At 33.7% G+C, this 13,004-nt stretch overlaps 1 protein-coding gene across 1 annotated transcript in view; it reads right to left on the minus strand.

Annotated features, from left to right (window-relative positions):
• Positions 1–12,680, minus strand: part of LOC115133820 (transcription factor SOX-5-like) — a 212,015-nt gene extending 199,335 nt beyond the window's left edge. Inside the window, exon 1 of the mRNA XM_065021686.1 lies at positions 12,547–12,680. The gene's annotated coding sequence lies outside the window, so the exon portion shown is untranslated. The remainder of the gene's footprint in view (positions 1–12,546) is intronic.
• Positions 12,681–13,004: the final 324 nt, after the last annotated feature.

The raw sequence follows: 13,004 nt of genomic DNA on the forward strand, positions 1-13,004 counted from the left end.
TAGTTATAATGTACTGTTAGTGTAAGGTGGGTATCATCATTAGTTATAATGTACTGTTAGTGTAAGGTGGGTATCATCATTAGTTATAATGTACTGTTAGTGTAAGGTGGGTCACATCATTAGTTATAATGTACTGTTAGTGTAAGGTGGGACACATCATCAATATCATTAGTTATAATGTACTGTTAGTGTAAGGTGGGTCACATCATTAGTTATAATGTACTGTTAGTGTAAGGTGGGTATCATCATTAACATCATTAGTTATAATGTACTGTTAGTGTAAGGTGGGTCACATCATTAGTTATAATGTACTGTTAGTGTAAGGTGGGTCACATCATTAGTTATAATGTACTGTTAGTGTAAGGTGGGTCACATCATTAGTTATAATGTACTGTTAGTGTAAGGTGGGTATCATCATTAGTTATAATGTACTGTTAGTGTAAGGTGGGTCACATCATTAGTTATAATGTACTGTTAGTGTAAGGTGGGTATCATCATTAGTTATAATGTACTGTTAGTGTAAGGTGGGTATCATCATTAGTTATAATGTACTGTTAGTGTAAGGTGGGTCACATCATTAGTTATAATGTACTGTTAGTGTAAGGTGGGTCACATCATTTAGTTATAATGTACTGTTAGTGTAAGGTGGGTATCATCATTAGTTATAATGTACTGTTAGTGTAAGGTGGGACATCATCATCATATCATTAGTTATAATGTACTGTTAGTGTAAGGTGGGTCACATCATTAGTTATAATGTACTGTTAGTGTAAGGTGGGTATCATCATTAGTTATAATGTACTGTTAGTGTAAGGTGGGTCACATCATTAGTTATAATGTACTGTTAGTGTAAGGTGGGTCACATCATTAGTTATAATGTACTGTTAGTGTAAGGTGGGACACATCATCAATTAATTAGTTCTAATGTACTGTTAGTGTAAGGTGGGTCACATCATTAGTTCTAATGTACTGTTAGTGTAAGGTGGGTCACATCATTAGTTATAATGTACTGTTACTGTAAGGTGGGTCACATCATTAGTTATAATGTACTGTTAGTGTAAGGTGGGTATCATCATTAGTTATAATGTACTGTTAGTGTAAGGTGGGTCACATCATTAGTTATAATGTACTGTTAGTGTAAGGTGGGTCACATCATTAGTTATAATGTACTGTTAGTGTAAGGTGGGTCACATCATTAGTTGTAATGTACTGTTAGTGTAAGGTGGGTCACATCATTAGTTATAATGTACTGTTAGTGTAAGGTGGGTCACATCATTAGTTATAATGTACTGTTAGTGTAAGGTGGGTATCATCATTAGTTATAATGTACTGTTAGTGTAAGATGGGTCACATCATCAATATCATTAGTTATAATGTACTGTTAGTGTAAGGTGGGTCACATCATTAGTTCTAATGTACTGTTAGTGTAAGGTGGGTATCATCATTAGTTATAATGTACTGTTAGTGTAAGATGGGTATCATCATTAGTTATAATGTACTGTTAGTGTAAGATGGGTATCATCATTAGTTATAATGTACTGTTAGTGTAAGGTGGGTATCATCATTAGTTATAATGTACTGTTAGTGTAAGGTGGGTATTATCATTAGTTATAATGTACTGTTAGTGTAAGGTGGGTCACATCATTAGTTATAATGTACTGTTAGTGTAAGGTGGGTATTATCATTAGTTATAATGTACTGTTAGTGTAAGGTGGGTATCATCATTAGTTATAATGTACTGTTAGTGTAAGGTGGGTCACATCATTAATATCATTAGTTATAATGTACTGTTAGTGTAAGGTGGGTATCATCATTATTTATAATGTACTGTTAGTGTAAGGTGGTTATCATCATTAGTTATAATGTACTGTTAGTGTAAGGTGGGTATCATCATTAGTTATAATGTACTGTTAGTGTAAGGTGGGTATCATCATTAGTTATAATGTACTGTTAGTGTAAGGTGGGTATCATCATTAGTTATAATGTACTGTTAGTGTAAGGTGGGTATCATCATTAGTTATAATGTACTGTTAGTGTAAGGTGGGTATCATCATTAGTTATAATGTACTGTTAGTGTAAGGTGGGTATCATCATTAGTTATAATGTACTGTTAGTGTAAGGTGGGTATCATCATTAGTTATAATGTACTGTTAGTGTAAGGTGGTTATCATCATTAGTTATAATGTACTGTTAGTGTAAGGTGGGTATCATCATTAGTTATAATGTACTGTTAGTGTAAGGTGGGTCACATCATTAGTTATAATGTACTGTTAGTGTAAGGTGGGTATCATCATTAGTTATAATGTACTGTTAGTGTAAGGTGGGTATCATCATTAGTTATAATATACTGTTAGTGTAAGGTGGGTCACATCATTAGTTATAATGTACTGTTAGTGTAAGGTGGGTCACATCATTAGTTCTAATGTACTGTTGGTGTAAGGTGGGTATCATCATTAGTTATAATGTACTGTTAGTGTAAGGTGGGTCACATCATTAGTTATAATGTACTGTTAGTGTAAGGTGGGTCACATCATTAGTTATAATGTACTGTTAGTGTAAGGTGGGACACATCATTAGTTATAATGTACTGTTAGTGTAAGGTGGGTCACATCATTAGTTATAATGTACTGTTAGTGTAAGGTGGGTATCATCATTAGTTATAATGTACTGTTAGTGTAAGGTGGGTCACATCATTAGTTATAATGTACTGTTAGTGTAAGGTGGGTATCATCATTAGTTATAATGTACTGTTAGTGTAAGGTGGGTATCATCATTAGTTATAATGTACTGTTAGTGTAAGGTGGGTATCATCATTAGTTATAATGTACTGTTAGTGTAAGGTGGGTCACATCATTAGTTATAATGTACTGTTAGTGTAAGGTGGGTATCATCATTAGTTATAATGTACTGTTAGTGTAAGGTGGGTCACATCATTAGTTATAATGTACTGTTAGTGTAAGGTGGGTCACATCATTAGTTATAATGTACTGTTAGTGTAAGGTGGGTCACATCATTAGTTATAATGTACTGTTAGTGTAAGGTGGGTATCATCATTAGTTATAATGTACTGTTAGTGTAAGGTGGGTATCATCATTAGTTATAATGTACTGTTAGTGTAAGGTGGGTATCATCATTAGTTATAATGTACTGTTAGTGTAAGGTGGGTATCATCATTAGTTATAATGTACTGTTAGTGTAAGGTGGGTATCATCATTAGTTATAATGTACTGTTAGTGTAAGGTGGGTCACATCATTAGTTATAATGTACTGTTAGTGTAAGGTGGGTCACATCATTAGTTATAATGTACTGTTAGTGTAAGCTGGGTCACATCATTAGTTATAATGTACTGTTAGTGTAAGGTGGGTCACATCATTATTTATAATGTACTGTTAGTGTAAGGTGGGTATCATCATTAGTTATAATATACTGTTAGTGTAAGGTGGGTCACATCATTAGTTATAATGTACTGTTAGTGTAAGGTGGGTATCATCATTAGTTATAATGTACTGTTAGTGTAAGGTGGGTATCATCATTAGTTATAATGTACTGTTAGTGTAAGGTGGGTCACATCATTAGTTATAATGTACTGTTAGTGTAAGGTGGGTCACATCATCAATATCATTAGTTATAATGTACTGTTAGTGTAAGGTGGGTCACATCATTATTTATAATGTACTGTTAGTGTAAGGTAGGTCACATCATTAGTTATAATGTACTGTTAGTGTAAGGTGGGTATCATCATTATTTATAATGTACTGTTAGTGTAAGGTGGGTCACATCATTAGTTATAATGTACTGTTAGTGTAAGGTGGGTCACATCATTAGTTATAATGTACTGTTAGTGTAAGGTGGATCACATCATTAGTTATAATGTACTGTTAGTGTAAGGTGGGTCACATCATTATTTATAATGTACTGTTAGTGTAAGGTGGGTATCATCATTAGTTATAATGTACTGTTAGTGTAAGGTGGATCACATCATTAGTTCTAATGTACTGTTAGTGTAAGGTGGGTCACATCATTAGTTATAATGTACTGTTAGTGTAAGATGGGTATCATCATTAGTTATAATGTACTGTTAGTGTAAGGTGGATCACATCATTAGTTATAATGTACTGTTAGTGTAAGGTGGGTATCATCATTAGTTATAATGTACTGTTAGTGTAAGGTGGGTCACATCATTAGTTATAATGTACTGTTAGTGTAAGGTGGGTATTATCATTAGTTATAATGTACTGTTAGTGTTAAGGTGGGTATCATCATTAGTTATAATGTACTGTTAGTGTAAGGTGGGTCATCATCATTAATTCATTAGTTATAATGTACTGTTAGTGTAAGGTGGGTATCATCATTATTTATAATGTACTGTTAGTGTAAGGTGGTTATCATCATTAGTTATAATGTACTGTTAGTGTAAGGTGGGTATCATCATTAGTTATAATGTACTGTTAGTGTAAGGTGGGTATCATCATTAGTTATAATGTACTGTTAGTGTAAGGTGGGTATCATCATTAGTTATAATGTACTGTTAGTGTAAGGTGGGTATCATCATTAGTTATAATGTACTGTTAGTGTAAGGTGGGTATCATCATTAGTTATAATGTACTGTTAGTGTAAGGTGGGTATCATCATTAGTTATAATGTACTGTTAGTGTAAGGTGGGTATCATCATTAGTTATAATGTACTGTTAGTGTAAGGTGGTTATCATCATTAGTTATAATGTACTGTTAGTGTAAGGTGGGTATCATCATTAGTTATAATGTACTGTTAGTGTAAGGTGGGTCACATCATTAGTTATAATGTACTGTTAGTGTAAGGTGGGTATCATCATTAGTTATAATGTACTGTTAGTGTAAGGTGGGTATCATCATTAGTTATAATGTACTGTTAGTGTAAGGTGGGTCACATCATTAGTTATAATGTACTGTTAGTGTAAGGTGGGTCACATCATTAGTTATAATGTACTGTTAGTGTAAGGTGGGTATCATCATTAGTTATAATGTACTGTTAGTGTAAGGTGGGTCACATCATTAGTTATAATGTACTGTTAGTGTAAGGTGGGTCACATCATTAGTTATAATGTACTGTTAGTGTAAGGTGGGTCACATCATTAGTTATAATGTACTGTTAGTGTAAGGTGGGTATCATCATTAGTTATAATGTACTGTTAGTGTAAGGTGGGTATCATCATTAGTTATAATGTACTGTTAGTGTAAGGTGGGTCATCATCATTAGTTATAATGTACTGTTAGTGTAAGGTGGGTACATCATTAGTTATAATGTACTGTTAGTGTAAGCTGGGTATCATCATTAGTTATAATGTACTGTTAGTGTAAGGTGGGTCACATCATTAGTTATAATGTACTGTTAGTTAGTGTAAGGTGGGTCACATCATTAGTTATAATGTACTGTTAGTGTAAGGTGGGTCACATCATTAGTTATAATGTACTGTTAGTGTAAGGTGGGTCACATCATTAGTTATAATGTACTGTTAGTGTAAGGTGGGTATCATCATTAGTTATAATGTACTGTTAGTGTAAGGTGGGTCATCATCATTAGTTATAATGTACTGTTAGTGTAAGTGGGTAATCATTAGTTATAATGTACTGTTAGTGTAAGGTGGGTATCATCATTAGTTATAATGTACTGTTAGTGTAAGGTGGGTATCATCATTAGTTATAATGTACTGTTAGTGTAAGGTGGGTCATCATCATTAGTTATAATGTACTGTTAGTGTAAGGTGGGTCATCATCATTAGTTATAATGTACTGTTAGTGTAAGGTGGGTCATCATCATTAGTTATAATGTACTGTTAGTGTAAGGTGGGTACATCATTAGTTATAATGTACTGTTACATCATTAGTTAATGTGTTAAAGGTGGGTCACATCATTAGTTATAATGTACTGTTAGTGTAAGGTGGGTCACATCATTAGTTATAATGTGTACTCATTAGTTAGTGTAAGGTGGGTCACATCATTAGTTATAATGTACTGTTAGTGTAAGGTGGGTATCATCATTAGTTATAATGTACTGTTAGTGTAAGGTGGGTATCATCATTAGTTATAATGTACTGTTAGTGTAAGGTGGGTATCATCATTAGTTATAATGTACTGTTAGTGTAAATGGTGGGTATCATCATTAGTTATAATGTACTGTTAGTGTAAGGTGGGTCACATCATTAGTTATAATGTACTGTTAGTGTAAGGTGGGTCATCATCATTAGTTATAATGTACTGTTAGTGTAAGGTGGGTCACATCATTAGTTATAATGTACTGTTAGTGTAAGGTGGGTCACATCATTAGTTATATAATGTCACTGTTAGTGTAAAGGTGGGTCACATCATTATTATAATGTACTGTTAGTGTAAGGTGGGTATCATCATTAGTTATAATGTACTGTTAGTGTAAGGTGGGTACATCATTAGTTATAATGTACTGTTAGTGTAAGGTGGATCATCATTGGTTATAATGGGTATCATCATTAGTTATAATGTACTGTTAGTGTAAGGTGGGTATCATCATTAGTTATAATGTACTGTTAGTGTAAGGTGGGTCACATCATTAGTTATAATGTACTGTTAGTGTAAGGTGGGTCACATCATTAGTTATAATGTACTGTTAGTGTAAGTATCATTAGTTATAATGTACTGTTAGTGTAAGGTGGGTCACATCATTATTTATAATGTACTGTTAGTGTAAAGGTGGGTCACATCATTAGTTATAATGTACTGTTAGTGTAAGGTGGGTATCATCATTATTTATAATGTACTGTTAGTGTAAGGTGGGTCACATCATTAGTTATAATGTACTGTTAGTGTAAGGTGGGTCACATCATTAGTTATAATGTACTGTTAGTGTAATGGGTCACATCATCATCATTAGTTATAATGTACTGTTAGTGTAAGGTGGGTCACATCATTATTTATAATGTACTGTTAGTGTAAGGTGGGTCATCATCATTAGTTATAATGTACTGTTAGTGTAAGGTGGATCACATCATCATTAGTTATAATGTACTGTTAGTGTAAGGTGGGTCACATCATTAGTTATAATGTACTGTTAGTGTAAGGTGGATCACATCATTAGTTCTAATGTACTGTTAGTGTAAGGTGGGTCACATCATTAGTTATAATGTACTGTTAGTGTAAGGTGGGTATCATCATTAGTTATAATGTACTGTTAGTGTAAGGTGGGTATCATCATTAGTTATAATGTACTGTTAGTGTAAGGTGGGTATCATCATTAGTTATAATGTACTGTTAGTGTAAGGTGGGTATCATCATTAGTTATAATGTACTGTTAGTGTAAGGTGGGTATCATCATTATTATAATGTACTGTTAGTGTAATGGGTACATCATTAGTTATAATGTACTGTTAGTGTAAGGTGGGTCACATCATTAGTTATAATGTACTGTTAGTGTAAGCTGGGTCACATCATTAGTTATAATGTACTGTTAGTGTAAGGTGGGTCACATCATTATTTATAATGTACTGTTAGTGTAAGGTGGGTATCATCATTAGTTATAATATACTGTTAGTGTAAGGTGGGTCACATCATTAGTTATAATGTACTGTTAGTGTAAGGTGGGTATCATCATTAGTTATAATGTACTGTTAGTGTAAGGTGGGTATCATCATTAGTTATAATGTACTGTTAGTGTAAGGTGGGTCACATCATTAGTTATAATGTACTGTTAGTGTAAGGTGGGTCACATCATCAATATCATTAGTTATAATGTACTGTTAGTGTAAGGTGGGTCACATCATTATTTATAATGTACTGTTAGTGTAAGGTGGGTCACATCATTAGTTATAATGTACTGTTAGTGTAAGGTGGGTATCATCATTATTTATAATGTACTGTTAGTGTAAGGTGGGTCACATCATTAGTTATAATGTACTGTTAGTGTAAGGTGGTAAGGTGGGTCACATCATTAGTTATAATGTACTGTTAGTGTAAGGTGGATCACATCATTAGTTATAATGTACTGTTAGTGTAAGGTGGGTCACATCATTATTTATAATGTACTGTTAGTGTAAGGTGGGTATCATCATTAGTTATAATGTACTGTTAGTGTAAGGTGGATCACATCATTAGTTATAATGTACTGTTAGTGTAAGGTGGGTCACATCATTAGTTATAATGTACTGTTGGTGTAAGGTGGATCACATCATTAGTTCTAATGTACTGTTAGTGTAAGGTGGGTCACATCATTAGTTATAATGTACTGTTAGTGTAAGATGGGTATCATCATTAGTTATAATATACTGTTAGTGTAAGGTGGATCACATCATTAGTTATAATGTACTGTTAGTGTAAGGTGGGTATCATCATTAGTTATAATGTACTGTTAGTGTAAGGTGGTTATCATCATTAGTTATAATGTACTGTTAGTGTAAGATGGGTCAAATCATCAATATCATTAGTTATAATGTACTGTTAGTGTAAGGTGGGTCACATCATTAGTTATAATGTACTGTTAGTGTAAGGTGGGTCACATCATTAGTTATAATGTTATAATGTACTGTTAGTGTAAGGTGGGTCACATCATTAGTTATAATGTACTGTTAGTGTAAGGTGGGTATCATCATTAGTTATAATGTACTGTTAGTGTAAGGTGGGTATCATCATTAGTTATAATGTACTGTTAGTGTAAGGTGGGTCACATCATTAGTTATAATGTACTGTTAGTGTAAGGTGGGTATCATCATTAGTTATAATGTACTGTTAGTGTAAGGTGGTTATCATCATTAGTTATAATGTACTGTTAGTGTAAGGTGGGTATCATCATTAGTTATAATGTACTGTTAGTGTAAGGTGGGTATCATCATTAGTTATAATGTACTGTTAGTGTAAGGTGGGTATCATCATTAGTTATAATGTACTGTTAGTGTATGGTGGGTATCATCATTAGTTATAATGTATTGTTAGTGTAAGGTGGGTCACATCATTAGTTATAATGTACTGTTAGTGTAAGGTGGGTCACATCATTAGTTATAATGTACTGTTAGTGTAAGGTGGGTCACATCATTAGTTATAATGTACTGTTAGTGTAAGGTGGGTATCATCATTATTTATAATGTACTGTTAGTGTAAGGTGGGTCACATCATTAGTTATAATGTACTGTTAGTGTAAGGTGGGTCACATCATTAGTTATAATGTACTGTTAGTGTAAGGTGGATCACATCATTAGTTATAATGTACTGTTAGTGTAAGGTGGGTCACATCATTATTTATAATGTACTGTTAGTGTAAGGTGGGTATCATCATTAGTTATAATGTACTGTTAGTGTAAGGTGGATCACATCATTAGTTATAATGTACTGTTAGTGTAAGGTGGGTCACATCATTAGTTATAATGTACTGTTAGTGTAAGGTGGATCACATCATTAGTTCTAATGTACTGTTAGTGTAAGGTGGGTCACATCATTAGTTATAATGTACTGTTAGTGTAAGATGGGTATCATCATTAGTTATAATGTACTGTTAGTGTAAGGTGGATCACATCATTAGTTATAATGTACTGTTAGTGTAAGGTGGGTATCATCATTAGTTATAATGTACTGTTAGTGTAAGGTGGTTATCATCATTAGTTATAATGTACTGTTAGTGTAAGATGGGTCACATCATCAATATCATTAGTTATAATGTACTGTTAGTGTAAGGTGGGTCACATCATTAGTTATAATGTACTGTTAGTGTAAGGTGGGTCACATCATTAGTTATAATGTACTGTTAGTGTAAGGTGGGTCACATCATTAGTTATAATGTACTGTTAGTGTAAGGTGGGTATCATCATTAGTTATAATGTACTGTTAGTGTAAGGTGGGTATCATCATTAGTTATAATGTACTGTTAGTGTAAGGTGGGTCACATCATTAGTTATAATGTACTGTTAGTGTAAGGTGGGTATCATCATTAGTTATAATGTACTGTTAGTGTAAGGTGGTTATCATCATTAGTTATAATGTACTGTTAGTGTAAGGTGGGTATCATCATTAGTTATAATGTACTGTTAGTGTAAGGTGGGTATCATCATTAGTTATAATGTACTGTTAGTGTAAGGTGGGTATCATCATTAGTTATAATGTACTGTTAGTGTATGGTGGGTATCATCATTAGTTATAATGTATTGTTAGTGTAAGGTGGGTCACATCATTAGTTATAATGTACTGTTAGTGTAAGGTGGGTCACATCATTAGTTATAATGTACTGTTAGTGTAAGGTGGGACACATCATCAATATCATTAGTTATAATGTACTGTTAGTGTAAGGTGGGTCACATCATTACTTCTAATGTACTGTTAGTGTAAGGTGGGTATCATCATTAGTTATAATGTACTGTTAGTGTAAGGTGGGTCACATCATTAGTTATAATATACTGTTAGTGTAAGGTGGGTATCATCATTAGTTATAATGTACTGTTAGTGTAAGGTGGGTCACATCATTAGTTATAATGTACTGTTAGTGTAAGGTGGGTATCATCATTAGTTATAATGTACTGTTAGTGTAAGGTGGGTATCATCATTAGTTATAATGTACTGTTAGTGTAAGGTGGGTCACATCATTAGTTATAATGTACTGTTAGTGTAAGGTGGGTCACATCATTAGTTATAATGTACTGTTAGTGTAAGGTGGGTCACATCATTAGTTATAATATACTGTTAGTGTAAGGTGGTTATCATCATTAGTTATAATGTACTGTTACTGTAAGGTGGGTCACATCATTAGTTATAATGTACTGTTAGTGTAAGGTGGGTCACATCATCAATATCATTAGTTATAATGTACTGTTAGTGTAAGGTGGGTCACATCATTAGTTATAATGTACTGTTAGTGTAAGGTGGGTCACATCATCAATATCATTAGTTATAATGTACTGTTAGTGTAAGGTGGGTCACATCATTAGTTATAATGTACTGTTAGTGTAAGGTGGGTATCATCATTAGTTATAATGTACTGTTAGTGTAAGGTGGGTCACATCATTAGTTATAATGTACTGTTAGTGTAAGGTGGGTATCATCATTAGTTATAATGTACTGTTAGTGTAAGGTGGGTCACATCATCAATATCATTAGTTATAATATACTGTTAGTGTAAGGTGGGTATCATCATTAACATCATTAGTTATAATAAATATACTGTTAGTGTAAGGTGGGTATCATCATTAGTTATAATGTACTGTTAGCGTAAGGTGGTTATCATCATTAGTTATAATGTACTGTTAGTGTAAGGTGGGTCACATCATTAGTTATAATGTACTGTTAGTGTAAGGTGGGTATCATCATTAGTTATAATGTACTGTTAGTGTAAGGTGGGTCACATCATTAGTTCTAATGTACTGTTAGTGTAAGGTGGGTCACATCATTAGTTATAATGTACTGTTAGTGTAAGGTGGGTCACATCATTAGTTATAATGTACTGTTAGTGTAAGGTGGGTCACATCATTAGTTATAATGTACTGTTAGCGTAAGGTGGGTCACATCATTAGTTATAATGTACTGTTAGTGTAAGGTGGGTCACATCATTAGTTATAATGTACTGTTAGTGTAAGGTGGGTCACATCATTAGTTATAATGTACTGTTAGTGTAAGGTGGGTATCATCATTAGTTATAATATACTGTTAGTGTAAGGTGGGTATCATCATTAGTTATAATGTACTGTTAGTGTAAGGTGGGTCACATCATTAGTTATAATGTACTGTTAGTGTAATGTGGGTATCATCATTAGTTATAATGTACTGTTAGTGTAAGGTGGGTATCATCATTAGTTATAATGTACTGTTAGTGTAAGGTGGTTATCATCATTAGTTATAATGTACTGTTAGTGTAAGGTGGGTCACATCATTAGTTATAATGTACTGTTAGTGTAAGGTGGGTATCATCATTAGTTATAATGTACTGTTAGTGTAAGGTGGGTATTATCATTAGTTATAATGTACTGTTAGTGTAAGGTGGGTCACATCATTAGTTATAATGTACTGTTAGTGTAAGGTGGGTCACATCATTAGTTATAATGTACTGTTAGTGTAAGGTGGGTCACATCATTAGTTATAATGTACTGTTAGTGTAAGGTGGGTCACATCATTAGTTATAATGTACTGTTAGTGTAAGGTGGGTATCATCATTAGTTATAATGTACTGTTAGTGTAAGATGGGTCACATCATCAATATCATTAGTTCTAATGTACTGTTAGTGTAAGGTGGGTCACATCATTAGTTCTAATGTACTGTTAGTGTAAGGTGGGTCACATCATTAGTTCTAATGTACTGTTAGTGTAAGGTGGGTCACAGCATTAACCCTCTAAGCCCTGTCTAAGCTGGGGGAGGGGGATTCTACTAAGCTTTATGGAATTGTTTTAAAATGGTCATATCAAGAATCGTACCAAGGATCATTTAGCTATTTGATTTTGAACTTTAAGAGCCCTTAAGGTATCCCTAAAAATTTAAAAAGGAGCAAAGTGGCTCTCGAGCCTCTAGAGTCAAAACGTGCGGCTGTGCATAGAAGCGTCTGCTAAATAGCATATTAACTATCCTTACCAGTCAGTGAGTGGTGGTGCTGTGTGGTTCAGTTCTGAAGCTGGAGTCACTTTAGTCCAGGGTTAGAGAAGACTAGGCTCCACCGACCCCTACACAACACAAACACACAGAGAGAAACATACACCATTAGACACACAGCGTTAAACCCCTTTGGAGATATGTTAACTTTAGTATAAAGGTATACCATCCCTTAAAGTGGACAATCACAATGACACTAACAGCTGTGGAGACAACGGACTCACGACTGACATCAGGAAGCATGTCAACGTAACAGCTTAGACAGTGTTTACAGGTTACACCAGAAACAGAAGAACAGTTCACACCATGAAGATGTGACAACTAGCCACACATACTGAACAAGATACCAGTTAATAACAAGGAAACAGGAACTGTAGTCGTGAATGTTAAATATGTCACCTTTTAGTTTATGAACAGATGACAAGCACTTTATGCCGGGA

Source organism: Oncorhynchus nerka, linkage group LG8, assembly GCF_034236695.1.
Source record: "Oncorhynchus nerka isolate Pitt River linkage group LG8, Oner_Uvic_2.0, whole genome shotgun sequence".
Lineage (NCBI taxonomy): Eukaryota > Metazoa > Chordata > Actinopteri > Salmoniformes > Salmonidae > Oncorhynchus > Oncorhynchus nerka.